An 18,834-nucleotide genomic window follows, 5' to 3' on the forward strand; every position below is an offset into this window, starting at 1 on the left:
ACAACGGAATGCTTAGTCAAGAAATAACATGTGTTAGTTTTGTCCACAAGTCGTTCTCTAAAAGCATTCTTTCCTTCCATGTTTTGTGCCCCAGCGCCTCCTTTGCAGAACTGTTCTTATACTTTGGGATCATTATTAGGTAAAGTGGAGGTGAACTGAATGTAAGTGCTGTGATTATCATGAGAGCAGGTCTGATAGCTCCTAAGTAATTGATGGATGGCAGCTGGCATATATAGCATGGATGCACTGGATAAAAGATGATGGATGTCTGCGATAGGACAGAATAGACCCAGATGGTGTGAAATGTCATCATAGTATTCGGAATGATGCACTTTTTAGAACTTAAAAATTATTTATTTCTGAAACTTTCCATTTAGATGTGGTTGACAAGAAGTAACTGAAACTGGAGAAAATAAAACTGTGACCATGTGATGAATACTGCATGTGTTCCTTCTCACTTGCAGAAGCTGCTGTCACAGCTAAGCTAAAAACTGCCAGCTTCCTACCAATTCGGTCCCAAGTTTTTCTAATAAACTATCCAGTGCTCTGTGTGTGTCCTGGAGGTGTACTTGTTCTGGCAGAATGGACTGCCTCATTTAAGGACAGTGAGCTTACAGGTGTGCCCTTTAAGACACCTTCACACCTCCGTATCATGGAAAGCACCTCTGAGTTCACTCCAGAGAGGGAATAACCCAGATTGGGTTCTAAAAGGGAATAAGGGACCCTTGCTTTCCCATGGAAGCAATGGTATCCAGCAGGGTGACAGGGCCAGGGCAACTGATTAGATCTTATCAGAACAAAGAAGCCTGGTCTTCTGTGCTCCGATTTGTACAGTCTTCCTGTTGACCTCTTTGGGGTGTCAAAATATGTCACAGGGGGGCCTCAACTCATCTATGTTTCCTAAGCAATATGTGTACTAAAAACTCAGGATTCTTACAAGTAAAATTCACGGTTGTACAGATTGGCATCCACCAAACAGAGCAAGAACTCTCAGAGAATGTTAAATTAATATGAATAGCAAGAAAACCTCAAGATAATTCGATTTCTTCTGTTCTAATAGATAATTTGAGATAACACGCTCACTCAACATAAGACCAATTGAGATTTCATCTGCCCTAATTATGTTTATTCAACATAAAAACTCATAATTACAAGATGTAAAATGCATAGTGAGCGACTCTAGCTGGCTCAAACATGGCAAATACGGTTCTAGCAGGCCTTGTCCTTCTCCCCCATTCCCTTTGCCTTGCTAAAAAATATTAGATAACAATCCTAAAGCTGGTCACCAAGTCCTTATTTGGCCACTTCCTCCTCCTAAGGCTGACTACCAAGGTCCAGCTGTCAAAGATTTAAAGCCCAGCAATCAATATCCCCCTTTGACTGTCTTCATTAGCATGTCCCATTAAAAGTAGACACCTCATCCCAACAAGGGGTTTCCCCTCTTACTGTTATAAACTGCCATGTGCTTGTGGGACATGTCTGTCCCCTCTCCAGCCAGAGGCTGTCCTTTGACCCTCTAGGAAATAAAATCCCTACCCATCTCCTGTGTCCCCTTCCCCTTCTTCTTCTTCTTGAATGTCTTGTCTTTCTAATTCTTTGCCTTTTGACCCTCTGGGGCAAATACATCTCCTTTGTGCTGAGAACTTGGCCTTTGGGTGTCTTGTGCTGGAGTACCGGTCCCTCCACATAATATGCATTATCAATGCCTATTTAAGTTATTGTGGTTTATATGTTTAGAGATTTATGATATGTACAGGAGCCATTGTTTTTTAAATTCTGTAGAGCATAAAGAATATAAATTCTTACATCAGTTGTATCTGCTGTGTTGTGTGGCTCTTCTTGGGGATATTTGAGCAAACATCTATTTGCCCCAGATTGGATGCTGATGGCAGAGCAATAAAACCTATTCCACCCAAGTTTGGCTTAGTCAGCTTATTGGCCTACTCACAAGAGGATGGGCTGGATGTTACTATCAGGAACATGGTTAGCTAAAGGCAGCCCCACCGCAGAAACCCCACTGAAGCACAGGTAACAACTCACAAAGTTGTATATCCCAAGACCTCCTGAGACAACTACAACATGCAGGCAAATTGTCTACTCCTCTCCCCAGAAATTAAATAACTTAGGAGAGGGGCCTTGAGATTGTCGTATGTTTGATAAGATCCTTGGGTCTTGTCAGTTTCCTTTATTTCCTTCCTGTGCTGGTTAATTTTTGTCAACATGACCCAAGCCAGAGGCATTTTAGAGGATGGAACCTCAACTGAGAAAATGCACCCCCACCGGATTGGCCTATGGGTAAACTTGCAGACATTTTCTGGATCAATGTAGGAGTGTCCAGCTTGCTGTGGGTAGTGCTACTCCTGGCTAAGTATGATGGGTTTTCATTATGAATCTGTGGTTCTGGTCAGTTGGGCATGAAAAATCAGATGTGATGAATGGAAGACCAGCATCACTGGAGTGAAATCTTCAGGGAAGTGTTTCCTCAGAGACCACACACAGAAGCTCTGTTCCTGGGGTGGCCAGTTGTGGCGCCCGCGCCACCGCGGTACCGAGTTGAGGGCGAGGGACTGCGGATTTAACTCATACACACACACACACACACACACACACACACACACACACACACACACACACACACTAACACAGCGGGTCCTTCGTGCTAAGAGAGCAGCAGCAGCCGTGGCAGCGATTTATTATTCTCGTTTTTCTTCAGAGTTCCAAAGAGCCTTCTTATAGGCAGCAAACCAGGAATCCTCCTCCCAGGTGAAATCCCTCGAGAGGTGATTGCACACAGAAGGAAAAGTCTCGAGGAAGGGAGGGGTGCGTTCTCAGAGTAGTAAACATGACTAGCTAACCAAGATAAACACAGACATGGAAGCTGCTAGAAACAGAACATGAAACAGCAAGACAGGCAGGCAGCCCAGTCGGGCCTGGTTCCTACAGCCAATGTTGTACCTCTCGCTGGCAGCTAAACTTGGTGAGAGTTTCCCAGTTTGTCATGGTTTGAAGTCATGCAGAGGTCATGGAGCACCACTGAGGCTTGGCACTGTGTGGCAGTGCGAGAGTCCCTGAGGAGAGGCCAGGAGAGGCCATTGGTGATGCTGCAGCCTCAGTTGAAGTAGGAACCCCAGGATTGATAGGGTCATGGAGAAAAATTAGGGTTTGGACCCAGGTGATGGGATTAGAACCCTCCAAAAGAAGCCAGAAGAGGAGAGCCTGCTGGTGTAAGTAAGGCACCATTGCACCAAAGACTCCAGGAATTTGGAGATGCAAATACATGTGACACCTGCCCAGGGCCAAAGACTAGAGCAGCTATGAAGTGGAGCTGGCCTGACCCTAGGAAGCAAGATGTGTGTGCTACAAAGGGCCGAGCCAGAGAGGTGGCCCAGGCCCTTGGGGGTCCAGGAGAGTCAAAGGTCTGACTCTGAGCTCTGTAACCACTGCTCTCTGCTTTTGCTTTGACTTGAATGTGACTGTACCCTGCATCTGTCCTCTTGAAGTAAGAAAGAATCCCACTTCATTTTTGATTTTACAGGAGTTTAGACTTTGAATTTTTAAAGAGACTTGGGATATTTTAGAGAAACTTTGGATGTTGAGAAAGACTTTGTTTTAAAGAAAATTTGAATTGTTAAGGGGACTTTGGATGTGTTAAAGAGACTGAACTTTTAAAGTGTTTGGATTGCTAAAGACTGTGGCACTTTTAAAAGTTGGAATGCTTTTCACTTTTAATATATTCACTGTGAATTTGATATTAATATGAGATCTTGGGGCTAAAGGGAAAAATGAAAGGTTCTAGGTAAACAGTGGCGTGCTTGTGTGTCAACTTGTCACAAAGAAGAGTCATTGGAGAGGTGTGAGCTGCAATTGAGAAAATGCCCCTGCCAGACTAAGCTGTGGGCAACCCTGTGGGGCATTCTCTTGGTTGATTACTTACGTAGGAAATCCCAGCTCACTGTGAGCAGGGCTACTCCTAAGCTGGTAGTCCTGGGTACTGTAAGAAAGCGGCAGCAGGTTGAGCAAGCTAGTGAGCAGCCAGCACCCCTCTATAAGCCACGCCCTTAGGACCTCCAGATTCCGGCCTTGATTTGCCGCTCTGACTTCCATAGAGTGTGACCTGGGAGTAGTGGGCGGAAATGACCCTTTTACTCGCCACACTGCTTTTGGTTATGGTGTCTTATCACAGCAATGGAAACTCTCACTAAGACACCAAGTCTTATGAGCCTCGCCCTCCCTCTGAGGGTGTGTGTGTGTTCAGTTCAGGTGAGAGATGTACACAGCACATGCAAACAAGGTTTGTTCTAACTAACACCCTTCTAAGGACCTTTGAGGGACATCCACTATCCAAACTGTCACAGGGCTGCTCAAAAATCTGCCATTTTAAAGCTTCTATTGTGGCCATTTATTAGCATTTTTGACATTTTGGTAATTTTATAAGGGTGTATAAAATCAACTTAAAAAATAAACCCGTGTGTTGGTTTCCTGTTACTATAAAGAAATACTTATGATCATTAGCTTAGAAAGAGAACAATGCACTGGACAGGGCCACGCCCCTGCACACGTGAACGAACACACACAGGTACTGTGGCTGAATGCCCAGGCCCTATACAAGATCAAGTCAGTCAAAGTCCCAGCACAGATGAGGGAGGGGCCATGAAGCCCCACCTCCAGGCAGAGAGCTAACTGAAAACTGATGGCTGCTGAGGGGGGGATGTGGGGGGGCATAGGGGGGGAACCGGTTGTCTTCCAGGATGCAGACCCTGAGATCCTCTCCGTGCTTCATCAGATAGAGCCCTACCACACGCGTGTGCATTTAGGCAGCACCACGCTGCTTCAATAAGGAGGAAGGGTACATGAGTTAGGAGGAGAAGTCAGGTATAGAAGAGGAACTGGAAGACACAGAACGAAAGGGGTATATTTGACCAAATATATACATGTATGACATTTTCAAACAACAAAAATGTTTATTTTATTTTATTTTATTTTTTTGTTTGTTTAAGTTGATTTTGGCCCATGATGGATTGGCAGCATTTCATGGTAGGAGTACATGGTGGGGGCAGCACTGACTTTATCAGGAGGAGGTAGTAAAGGAAGAAGGATGTGGCCAAGGTCCCATCACATCCTCTGAGGGGACGTTGAAGCCAGCCTTTGGGGAGATGTTCTATATACTAGTGATAGCACAGGGCTACTCAAAAGTGAGTAACCTTACAGGCTCCACTGTAAACATCTGTCAGTACCTCATAAACATTAAGTATTATGGAAAGTCCTCATATAGTCCATAGTCACATAGGCATTAACCAGTCCTAGGAATCAATGAGAAAACTTGCTCTATGCGTGAGAACCAGTTTATCTCCTTACACAGTGTAAGCACCAAGGTTTCCCCGGCCTGCACTTCCATCCAGGCCAAGGTACACAAGGCCTGCATGCAGTCAGCACTCCACTGAGCGTAGCGGAGTCTGTATCACAGCAGGGACTGACCGGACTGTGGGTCCATATGATGGATGCCGAGTCACAGTAAGCATCATCAGGAGAGAGAAGCCACCACAAGCTGTAACCTTTTCCCGGATTCCTCCGTGGGCGCTTACTGATGGGCTCAAATGAGTCACGTGACCCACTCAGTAGGAAGCACTGTCTCTCTGCCAGCCTCCCTGTGAAAGCTCAGTCAATATTAATTGAATGAATGAATGAGGTGACGTGAAGTATGTGGCCGGTGATGCAGAAAGACTTGCCCGTGGTGGTCATATGGGCCTCTTGGCACACGAGCAACAGAATTTGGAGGTTGCTGTTTTTCCTAGCTGGTGGCCAAGACAATGGCTTTGCAATGACAGCGCTCCCACATTCAAAACATTTCTTAGTATATTTTATGCCAATATTTTTTTTGACTTGACATTAAAAAGGGCTACAAAGTCAGTTCCTTTACATAACATTTTAGGTTCAAAGGACAAGAAAACAGAAACCCAACTCTGCTACTCAGACATAAATTTCCAAGAACTGCCTTAAAATTGGGGTTATTCATGTTTCATATATGTGTGTGTGTGTGTGTGTGTGTTTAAATGTTTTATTTAAAATTATTTCTTTTATGTTTTCAGATTATAATATAATTAAATCATTCCTTTACCTTTTTTTCCCCTCCAAACCCTCCCACATATGCCTCCTTCCTCTCTTTCAAATTGAAGGCTTTTTCCTTCTAATTGCTATTATATACATGTTTATGTGTATATAATACATAAATATAGCCAATTCATTCTGTATAACGTTACTTGTATGTATATGTTTTCAGGGCTGGCCTCTGGCTTTGAGTAATCACTTGATATGCTCTCTCGGGAGGGAGGGTACTCCTCCTCCCCCTCTCCCCATTCCTTACTTGTGTTCTCCTGAGCATCCTTCCACATTTGCATGTGTCCTCCTTATTCAACTCAGGCTTTATATTGATAAGCTTAAGACAGGGCTTGGGGCGATTCTAGGGCACCATTGCCTTCCATGGGGATCCTGTTTGTCAATAGGATCCAGCTAGCTGGAAACGCAGACTTCCCCCAACAAGCTTGGCAATCGCCCCATCAGCACCACGATACTTTAACTTCTCAGGCACTAGTCTTTGCTTTTCATCTCTCAACACATTCCAGAGTTTTCCAAGCTATTACATACAAACCTCCTTCACAGAAGCCTGTGGTAACGGAGCTGGAACCCTTCCCATCTTGAAGAGCTCACAAAACACTAACTGTTCTCTCAAAAATATGTCATCACCGAACTTCTTCCCCCTTTCATTCATTTCATCTCCTTTTGCTCCTGATTTGGTTGAGCTCTTTAAAGTAGCTCTCTGCTGCTTCCCCTGTAACTTCTGAACACCAAGGCTTCCTCATCCCATCGGCTTAGGTGACGATGACTGACAGGAGTCCCCTTCTAAGGGGGAGTTATTCAACTCCACACTGAATTTCTGATGATTCCCCCATTTTATCAAATAAAGAACCATTTGACGAGTACATCCAGAATAAAGTGTTCTTGAACAGTTAGTTCTATTCAACGCAGATGGCTTTCTTATGTAAACATTGCCCACCTTTGGAAGAGTCCTTAAAACTTAAATAAAGAAGGTCATAATATGATCACATGTGAAAACTGTAGATTGGTTTTTTTCTGGTTAGGGTCTCATTCTATAGCCCAAACTAGCCTGGAACTCGTGGGAATCTTCCTGTGCGTGCCTTCTAAGTGCTGGGATTTATAAGAATGAGCCATCATCTTGGAAAAATATTTTAATAAACGGACATATCAATTAGTCAAAGACGCCTTGAATAATCTTTAGGGTAGTCACAATCTTCTTGGGTTTATGTTTCTTCCCCCAAATTCTCAAAAACATCTCTCCATTAGAAATCCCACCAGGCTAATGATTCTGTTTTCTTCTTCCCTGATAACTGCTCACACAGGCTTCCATAGAACTGTGTTGGCATAAATTAACAGAAAGTAATGTTACTAAAGAGAAAATAGAATCAATATATACCAAGTGTTAGGTCACAAAAATGATCACAGAAATCCTAACTCCTACCATGTGCTTAACAGAATTCCCCAAATGTCATTTTCATTCCTGGACAAAGGATCTTCTCCTGCTGAGACCCACTGTCACCTTACTGTGTGGTCTTGGCATGAGTTCCTGCCATGTGGTCAGTTATTTGCCTTCTGTTGGTAGAGATGCCCCTACAGGGCCCACCCCTGTCAGGCACACATGCTCCTCCACCACACGAGCTTGGCCTGGCCCACTCACCTTGCTCTTCAGAGCCTGATTTCTTATGATGAACTAACTCTTGGCCTGCTGCCCTGAAGCCAGTGACCTTTGCATGCACCTGTTCTAGGGGAGTCACTGGAGTGCATGGAATCAGACTTTGGGGGCAAAAGTAGCAGAAGGGCAGTTTGAAGTATGTGAGAGGATGTGTGCTGGTCTACAACCCGGGACGCAGACAACCGTGTCACGGTCTCTGCCCTCTCTAGTTTCCTTTCTTTCAACTACTAATTTTCTCCTACTTTGGATTGGATCATGACCAAGATCACATCCACATAGAGAAGCTTGTAAGTATCAGTTCTAGCGGTTGGAGACATTCTGAACCAATACCTAAGACCTAGGGCTAGCATCTGTTCCTGTTTCTGCCTTTGGGAAGATGCTGTTTTCTGGAAAGTCCAAACAGCAGTATAATGGCAGTTATGATTTTAATTTATGAAGAAGCGATAAAAGTTCTATTCAGGGACTTTCTATAGGCAACTGCACGAGGAATCTTTGACTTGCTCCTCATGGCTTGCTCTGCTTGCTTTCTTATGGAACCCAGGATCACCAGGCCAGGCTTGTAAGCATCATAATGGATTGGGCCCTCCCCTGTCAATAACTAATTAAGAAAAAGCCTTACATGTAAATGTTATGGAGACATTCTCTCAACTAAAGTTCCTTCCTTTCAGTTACCTCAAGTCTGTGTGTCAAGTTGACAATAAGACTAGCCAACAAGACAAAACAAACAAATAAAAAAAACCCTCCCTCTTGAAGCCAGTGTCCACTTGGACTGTAGTTGGCTATGCCCAAAGGAAAAAAACCATACATCCTTAAGCACTCCTTACGTTTTGCCTTGGAGAAGAATTGGAAAATCAGGCTGTCTAGTAAAGTCAGAGGATTTCCAGGATCTCCATATTTTGCCAATACTTAATTTTATGTCACTTGCCAGATTCTATCCCTGTAAAAATCTTGCTAGCTTGCTTATTTGGGGGGAATGTTCTTAGCACAGGAATGGCAGTGGGCAAATGAGAGGGGTGGAAGGGCTTTCATGGCGATCTGTGGCCAGTCCTTCAGGATAGAGCATCCCGAAGCCATGCCCCCGCCTCCCCAATCACGTGCTAATCCAGCAGTACCCAGCTTCTCAGCTCTGAGGGCTGCTCCCATAGGGGTTTACTCCCTTGCGATCCTGCTGGCCTGTACCATTCCACTACAGTCACAGAGTCAAGAACCTATGCTCCTGGAGAAAGAGAAGCCTTTTCGGAACTGTGTTCGAGTACCAGTGGAGTCTCCCACATTCAGGAACGGACTCCAGTCACACAGCAGTGCCAAGGCCCCGCCATGAAGTAGCTGGTTCACTTTCTTGTGCCCTGAGCAGTCAGCTCTCTTGGACAGCTAAGGGGCTGCGCTGGGCAATTTTCCTCAGCTTTGTGTCTTCTTGTTCTATTCATATGTCCTTCCTGGACCTTGAGGCAAACTGGAATCCCGTGCCTTATTATCATAGAAGGCATCATTGGTAGCCAACACAAGCTCAGCATAGAATTTGAATGGAAATCTGAAAACTCTGGCTTATTTGACTATGACATGTCCTAAAGCCTGTTGTGTTTTTCATGTCTTTAACTCTATTAATACCTCAGTTAAATTCTGCTCCTTTGTAAAGTTCGAACCCTCTAAGGTTCTTTTATTCTGTCCTGTGTATGTGGTATGAAACAGAAGGTTTCTTGGTGACATTGCAAAATTGTAGTAATTTTAAAACATCAGAAAAAACAAGTGACCTAAAACAGCATAGTAAACAAATACATCACTTTAGAGGCTTACCTGCCTTTGCTGGTTTCATACTCAGTGTTGAAGCTGTATTTTACATGGTGGTTAAAGGGAGTCTGTGATTTATTACTTCCCGGAAGGTGCACCCCATAAAATCGAGCTGCAATGCTACTGCACACTAAAAATCTCACTTTAGCTTTGATCCATTTTGATCTTTGTGAGTTACCTTAAATATGACAGGTAGATGACTCTGCTAAGTAGCTTGAAATGACTTTTGATCAAATGTAATAAAATTCTCTACTGCGGCTTGCTTATCTCGCCTCTCTTACCCAGCTGGAAGAATTGCCTGTCTGTGGATGTTTCTACAGCGGCATTTTATGCCCTATTAGAACTGGTCGTAGTTGTTTGGGGGGGGGGGTGCTATTGAGCCTCAACAGGTCCCAGCTGGCCCTTCTCTTTTCTGTTTTACATGGTACTCTCTCTCTCTCTCTCTCTCTCTCTCTCTCTCTCTCTCTCTCTCTCTGTGTGTGTGTGTGTGTGTGTGTGTGTGGTGTTAGGTTTTGTCTGGCACTTGCCATGCAAATGTTCTACCACTGAATGACATCCACAGCATTTGGTGAGTAGAGACAGGGTTTCGCTAAGCACTCTCGCCTCATTTTGAACTTGCTTTCCTCCCTGTTCTGTCTCCCATGTGCTGGGTTTACAGGTGTGTGCTACAATAGCATTTTCCAGGTGTTTACTCTGTTTGTATGACCAGTGCACACCCAGGGTAGGGAATCATCTGTCATGCCACAATCATCCTAATGATGCACATCTTCCTCTGTGTCTTTGTTGAAGTCTAATTCTGGTAAAATGCCCTATTCTGTCAGCCCTGGCTTCATATTCAATTTTCTCTATCCATTTAACAAGTGTGAATTGATATTTGTTCTTGGATGGACACATCGCTAGGCCTTGGGGCACAAGAAAATGTGAATTGTGTGCCTGGGTAGCTTACATCTAAGGAAAGGAGAGAGGCAGTGAAAGTATAAGGAGGGATGGGCGAGCTGGCCCAGCAGGTAAAGGCACTCCTCCTCTGAAGCTTGAAAAAGTGAATTTGACTCCTGGAACCCATGTAAGCATAGAAGACAGCCAATTCCATTTAAAAAATTAAAATACAAAGAAGCATGACAATAAATATATGTATAATTAAAAACTGTTATAAATTATTTTATGGTGTTTTGGGGAAAATTTATCCGTGAAGGCCAAAGAAGGGAGACAAAACAAAATAACATTACATATAGGTTCACAGTTAACCAGCATGGTACTAAATCCTGTGTGAGTTTGAATAATTTACATGACCTCTAATTCTTAATTTCCTAAGCCATGAAATAAAGATGACAATGCCATCTACTTCTGAAAGCACTGGCTTTGGGCAGGTTTATATAAATCACCCGACACAAAGCAAACCCTCTGTAAACAGGAGCTGATAATTATGATTTATTAGGCTGAGGTGTGAAGGCCAGGTGGGGCAGCCATGCTTAGAGTTGTGAGGAGAAGCATTCCGAGAAGAGAAGCCGGTGCATTCAAAGCTGCTGGAGCTCGTAGGATCTGTGGAAAGGCCAGTGTCGCTGGAACTGTGCGAGTGAGGGAGAACACGCCGGAGGATGGCGTGGGTGGGCACCATATGGTGGCTGCGTGAGCACCAGCCCAGAGAAGGCAGATGCTGGGTTCCTTCAGAGTTGCTTTTCCCCCTAGAGAACGCGAAAGGACAGAGGACCAAGATGTTGAGAATGTGTGTAAGAGGGTGGTTCTAATGAAAGTTTGCGACACTCAAGTGAAGCAGGGGAGAAGAGAAGTTGCCTGGGACTAACATGAAGAAAGAAACAGGAGAGGCTGCGTGAGGTGCATCCACCCCACAGGAAATGTGCTTCAGCAAACGCAGGCGCTCCGGGAAGAAAACGGGGTCTTTTGATGTGTTAGGTGACATCACCTAATTTCTGATGGTGACAAAGGCCAGGAAGTGACTCTGGAATCTCCCAGCTGAAGAGGTATGGCGAAGATAATCCTAAAGAGAAGATAAGCACGGAAGAATGCACGTGCTAAATGAGCTTTCCGTACGAAGTCCTGCTACCGGCCAATATGGTGGCATTGCAGGGGCTAGAAAGTGGTACCCTTCTCCCGTGGCTTCATCATCATCTACCAGAATCTGTCAAAGCATCTTTGCAGATCAGTGCAGTGACACGGATGGACTCATACAGCTGTCTACATGCTGGGTCCAACAAAAATAATAAAAGTCAGGGAAGATGAAGACGCTCCAGGAACTGAGGTTGGAAGTGACCAAAGGGGCATGACCACCAGGGGTCAGGAGGAGCAGTGGGAGCCTCAGAGGCGGAAGAGGAAGAGTAGACAAAGAAGAGTAGGTTCCCAACTGTTCGAGGTTCAAGAAGCAAGAGGCTCTGCACACGTCTAGACAGGGCTAGCTTCCTGTGTTACCCAAGTTTTTTTTTTAATTTATTATTTATTAATTATTTTCATATTTTGATCATACTCTTTCATCTCTCCTAACTCTTGCCAGATTCTCCCCAACTCCCGACTCATAACCTCATATTCTGTCTCTCAAACAAAACCAAAACCTGAAAGAATGATGAATATCAAAACAAAGAAAAAAGAAAATTAGCAATACAACACAAAACACACACACACTCACTCACACACACACACACGTATACACACTCACATATACACACACACTCAAAATACAACAACAACACTCCCCTCCCCCCACAAAGACCACAGAGTCTGTCTTGTGTTACCTAACCTCTCCTGGGCATGGAGCATGCTGGAGTTGGCTTCTTGGTTAAGGGTGGGAGTTTGTGTCCACTTCCCTTCTCAGTAAAGAGGTTTGAATCTGTGTGGGTGTTGTGCTTACTGCCACAGTCTCTGTGACTTCATATGTGCAGTCCTCATGTGTTTGGAAGACGCTGCTTCCTTTGAGTGAGTCATCCATCCCCTCTGACTCCTACAACCTTTTTACCTCCCCATCTACCTCCTCGTCTCTATAGATCCCTGAGCCTTCGGGGAAGGGCTTTGATAAAGACCCCGCCCCCATATAGGAGTGAGAGCTCCAAAATGCCTCAGACTCTATACTGTCCGGTTGTGGGTCACGTGGATTCCCACCTACTGAAAGCGTGAGACACTAACCTTGAGTTAAAATGTGTCGGTAGGAGTTACTTTCTTGCTGTGCTTCTTTAGCAGAATAAAGTTTAGTTCAGCTATTTTCTTCCTAAAACTATTCTGACTTTCTCTACTGGATCTCCCCCACCCCTTCCAAACTTTCCAGTAAACAACTTTGTGCCTCTTTTATCTCTAGATTTCTGCTTTCCTGAAAGTGACTGGGTAGGTTCTTATCTCCCCAACAGAACATGTGCTCTCTAAGGGTGGAGCACTGCATTGTCTCTTTGTTTATTTAGTTGTGTCTGGGACATAATAAATATGGAATGAGTGAATGAATGAATAAAAATATTTTTCTTTTTGCTACCAAACCCTAGGAAAATAATCATTTATTCATATGAATGTGCTTTATTTATGTTGCATCTAGAGTCACTGTAAGTGTGAACTTTGGGAACTACAGAAATAATTTTTATTGGGATTATCTACCTTTTTCTCCTATTAAATAGATCCTTTAGCACCAAAGATTTATCTTATTTTATTTTATTTTATATGTATTGTTGTGAATGTGTCAGATCCCTTTGAACTGGAGTTACAGACAGTTGTGAGCTGCCATGTGGGTGCTGGGAATTGAACCCAGGTTCTTTGGAAGAGCAGACTGTGTTCCTAACCACTGAGCCATGTCTCTAGATATTGTAGTTGTTTTTATTACTAATATTTTTATTTAATTTCCAACGTTAGTGGGAATAATTATTTTTTATAGCTTGCAGTCTTTGTAAATAAAAAACCATTTAAAAATTTAAATTGTAAACAATTATTAGTTTTTTAATTCATAGTTTTCCTTTATTCTAGTTTTTAAACTATTTTTGTTTTGGATATTTAGAAATCTCATGTTATTTCATCATTAATACAATTTTGTATTTTGAATTCATAATAGCATTCTTTATCTCAGTAATGAAAAGTTGAAAGCAGTTCAGTAAAATCCACCTTTGTTTTGAGGGCAGTATTTGTGACTATGTGGGACAAAGAGTTTAATTGCTTTATGATGAATATTGGTATATTAGATTTTTGTTTGGTGATAATAGAGTTTTTTCCCCTCTGGGGCAGTAAATGAAGGACTACATAAAAGTTTCCTTTCTAAAGTATCATTTCAGTGAGCTGCAGTGAGTCAGGGTGCTACAGCCTGATGCCCTGAGGTCAACCGTCAGAATCCACATCGTGGGACAAGAGAAACAACCCAAAGTGTTTGCCAAACTTCAGACCATGTAAAAATGTAAGTATATGCAAAAACCGAGAAAATAAAACAGAGCGTCTTCAAGAACAAGCATTCCACATGATCAACTCTCAGGCATCTGTTTCGTCTGAGTCCCTACCCACGTTGTTTCATCTCTGCTGATCATCTGGATGACTCCGAAGCAAACCTCACTTGCAGATATCTCAGCATAGAACTACTAAAGAGCTCTTTAAAAATAATCATGAGTTTGGGGCTGATAGATCAGCCTCAGAGTGTTTTGTCTTACCAGCATGAGGACCCGACTTTGATACTTAGAAGTGTCAAGCTTCTGCAGATGGTGGCATATGTTTCTACTTTCAGCAGTGGAGAGCCGGGGACAGGAGGATCTCTGAGGCTCACTGGCCAACCAACCTCGCCTAATTGGAATGCTCCAGGATGATGAAAGACATCATTTCAAAGAAGATAAGTGACATTCCCACAGATAACACTAAGTAATTGTCACCCTGTATCCACAAGCAAAACCACACACATTAATGTGTGCTTATGCACCCAGATACACATGTGTAAACATGCACAAACACATACATACACATTAAGTGTAACCACGATGCAGTTATCATGCCTAAAGAATTAACACTTCCCACTGTTATTAAATATCTCCCTGATGTTTGAACTTCTCCTGTTTATTCATCGTTTTAAAATAACCTAACTGAATCAGCATCAAAAACGATTCATGACTGTAGTTATCTGCTGTCTCAAATCTCACTCATTTTATCCTGTGCCCTTTTCCTGTTCCCTTTGGATCTTATTCGTGAAGAACTTCAATGCATTTTTTTTCTGTTTGCCCTGGACAGATCTAGGTTTTGTTTCTTTATTTCACATGGTATTTTGTCATGTTCCTATATTCTATGTGTGTCCTGTAATGTTGTTATCTGCAGCTACAGATGCCAGTTGGATCGAGCTGGAGTTTTATGAGGAGCGTTGGTGGTTAGTGGTGTGTGCTACCACTGGGAGGCAGAGAGTATATATGGGAGCCTCTCTGTGATGTTGGTTCTTGCAGTGATCACTGTGGGTCTCTTGTTCGTTAGAGATTGAATTGGCTCATATGCGGCTGCCTTGGTCCTAGACTGAAGGTTGGAGCCTAGTCAAACAAGTTGGGGCACATATTTTTAAAAAGCAAAGTAGAGAGAAAGAGCTTGTATCACAAAAAAAGATTTTTGGTTAGGTATGACACTGCACAAAATAAACATATTTATAATACTCCAAATAATTAATTTTGTATCTCTTGTAAGACATACAAAATCCAGTGAGCATACTAAAATTTGGGTTGTTGTTCTTGTTAGGCACATAAAATTCTAATATAAATTTTTACTTAAACAATTTTAAATCCCTATTTTGAGGCATATAAGCCTTGAGAGAACATTTCCTATCTCTCTTTAGCATCCTGGCCACCATAAGGCCAGGTTGCTCTGTCTCTTGTCTTTACCAACACTGGGATGCCTTGCCACAGACCTCCAGCCACAGAACCAACTGATCATGAGCTACAACCTCCACACTGTGAGCCAAAATTAAACCTTTGGTCTTTTAAAGCTCTTTCAGGTATTTTTGTCACAGCAATGGAAAGCTGACTAACACAGCCAACTTTTGTCAACCTGTGCAGATCTCGTGTGCTAGACCTAAAAGAATGAGGTGGGTTGCAATCTATGCTGGAGACAACTTTGCTGTACATGAATGTAACAAAGAAAGCAATGATACAAGGAAATGCTGTTTGAGTTCAGAAAAACACGATCTGAAAAATATGATGAGAAAAACATGTAAATAAATGCCGTAAGCACATACTAAGTACTGACAGAGCAGCCCTTTCACAGAAACTTTTCTGAGGACAGGCAATTCAAGTACAATTGTCTGGCAAGTACGATATCCGAGAAAGGATAAAAGCAAGGCCATATCCAGATTCAGGGCACACTGCATCCTATAGCTATGTTCTGACATCAGACAAGATAGTCCAAGACTAATCAGGGAACAAAACGCACCTGAGGTAAAAGGCCCTCTGCTTTTTTTTTTTTCCTCTGGAGCCTCCCTCACAGTTCCTCAAAGCACTATTCACCGTGCAGCTTTCTTTTGCCCCTGTTCTGACAAACATAGTAGCAACATTCCAATTATGATATTCCCTTCATTGGTTGAAATTCCGTAAAAAGAAAGTTTTTTACGTGTGCCCATTGTGCTCACATCAGAACAAATGCTTGACTCTTTCCCTCTACTTACAAACTTTCAATGTACTACATTTAGATACTGTACTGGCTGGATTTCTGTGTCAACTTGACACAAGCTAGAGTGGTCAGAGAGGAAGAAGCCTCCATTAAGGAAATGCCTTCATGAGATCCAGCTGTAAGACGTTTTCTCAATTAGTGATCAATGGGAGAGAGCCCAGCCCACCGTGGGTGGGTACCACCCCTGCACTGTTGGTCCTCAGGTCTATAACAAAGCAGGCTGAGCAAGCCGTGGAGAGGAAGCCAGTAAGCAGCACCCCTCCACGGCCTCTGCGTCAGCCACTACGTCCCCACCCTACTTGAGTTCTTGTGCTGAACAGCGATATGGAAATAAACCCTTTTCTCCAAAATTGCTTTTGGGTCATAGTGTTTCATTCTCAGCAATAAAAACTGTAAGACACACATCTTCCAGAGTTGGCCACTGACTTTTTCTTTTTTCAGTGAGTTTTCTTCCAAGTGTCATTATAAATTTAAGAGTTTGAATATACCGGATGTTCTTCAATTTAAGCATCAACTATGTTTGACTCTTTTCCAAGGTGACTTCTGAAATCTCTGACAGGTCTTCAATAGATTTTACCAGGCTCCTAATTTTCTTTTACGTCATGCCAAGCTATCTTGCCCCTCACCCGAAATTGGTCATTCCCCCAACAGCCCCGGTTTATTTTAATTGAGCTGGATTATTTTGGCTGAGGTATTCACTGCTACAGCTCAGATACTATTTCTGTGGTTTTTCTATTGATGGAGAGGTATATAAACTATACTGATATAAAATATATACAAGTCAATATAGGCTGTGGAGATGGCTCATTGGGTAAAGGCATTTGCTGTCAAGCCTGATGACCAATCCCTGGAACCCACATGGTTGAAGGGGAGACCCAATTCCTAAAAATTGTCCTCTGACCTTCACACATGGACACAACATGATGTATTTTAGTGCATTCTCACACATGCACACCCACACACAAACACACATATGCACACACACAATAAATAAATAAATGCTCCCTTTGCATATGTAAATATGATAATAAGTGTTTTTATTTGTTTCACTCTGGCTATTTGATTTAAAGAACAAACAACTTCACCTATTTTACTGGGACAATACTGAAATCTTTCAGCATTCCAACTATAGGAGATAATTTTGAGCAGATGCTTCTTGACAATTTTTCTGATATGAAGGTTAAAGCAACAGCATGTTAAAAATTTTAGAAACAAAATTGTAAAGTATAGAAATATCCATGGTTTAGTGTTATAGTTAAGACAAAACAACCCCATTTTCAAAAAGCAAAATGGAAAGTACATATACCACAAAAAGTATTTTGTCTAAGTATGACACCATAGTACACTCACAGCACTCTATTTTTCGAGGGGAGGTTGAGGGTTCGAGACAGGGTTTCTTTGTGTAGCCTGGATGTCCTGGAACTTGCTCCATAGACCAGGCTGGCTTCAAATTCTGGAATGTTGTAATTAACGGCATGCACCATCACCACCCGCAACTCAAAGCACTCTGACTACGAGCACACTGAGGCTCTTTTGCTTTAAAAGTCTTGCTACAGAAGATATGTGTACATAAAATTCTAAATCAGGTTTTATCTTATAATTTTAATGTGTAGTTTGAAAGGGAAAAAGATTATTTTCTATATCATACACTACAGCTGTATCTAATTCATTTACTTCATAATAAAATAGCCAGATTATTTCCCATCCTTATCAACGCTACTGGCTGTTTTATTTTGGCATCGAGTGAAATACTTGTACACAATCCTGCTTTTAAAAACTATTCTGTTGTATCCTATGCACTAGGTTTCGAGGCTCAAGCTTCATTGGCATTTTTTATCTGCAGTAAATGGACGAGAGCAGAGAGGATCTGACTAGCTTTGCCCTAAAGTCAACTCTCCCATCCGTGCTAATTCAGGCGTGTGGAGGAGGGACAAATTATAAAAGTCCCTATTTTTGTCACTGTCTCTTCCTCCCCACCAGTGCTTTCACATCTCTGAAGGCTTTTCATCCTGTCATTAAAAGGACACATTTTGGCATTAGATTAGACTCATAGTTAGGGAATGAGTTGATGAAAACGCATGTCCCTGGCTCTCACAGGAGCCCAGTCACAGAGTTTACACCAGCCACTGTTGCTTCGTGAGATTCTGACCCCTCCTGCCTCCCGAGAAAGCTGCTGAGGACTGAAAAGGACCGAAGCATGCTGAGAGAGCATCTGCCGGGTGCTTGGATGACAAGCTACCTAACAAACCCCACCTGGTACAAGAAGCAGATGTCCCAATAAGAATGTCACCTCACTCCTCTGTGGTGGCCAGGTACTGGCATTGTATATGGAATAGGTTGTGAACAGCGTAAGAAGACTCACAAAGTAATACAGGTATATCATAATGGAAGATGAGTTTCATAAGTAAAGGTGAAAGGAATTCCGGTGGTAGAGGTAGCATCTGGTAGGAAAAACAAAACTGGGCTGTGAGTGTGGGAGTTGGAATACCCATAACAACAGATTAAAGGTCGGTTCTTCAGCGTTTCTGTTTTCAGTTCTTCTCAAGGGTTACACGGTCATTCCGTTTAAACCGCCCATTTCACTCAAAATCACTTCAAATGCACAATCGATTTCATTAAGTATGAAGGCATTTAGGAATAAACAAACCGAGGAGAAGGCAAAAAGGTGTGATTGTGGG

This window comes from Acomys russatus, chromosome 2, assembly GCF_903995435.1.
Source record: "Acomys russatus chromosome 2, mAcoRus1.1, whole genome shotgun sequence".
NCBI classification, from domain to species: domain Eukaryota; kingdom Metazoa; phylum Chordata; class Mammalia; order Rodentia; family Muridae; genus Acomys; species Acomys russatus.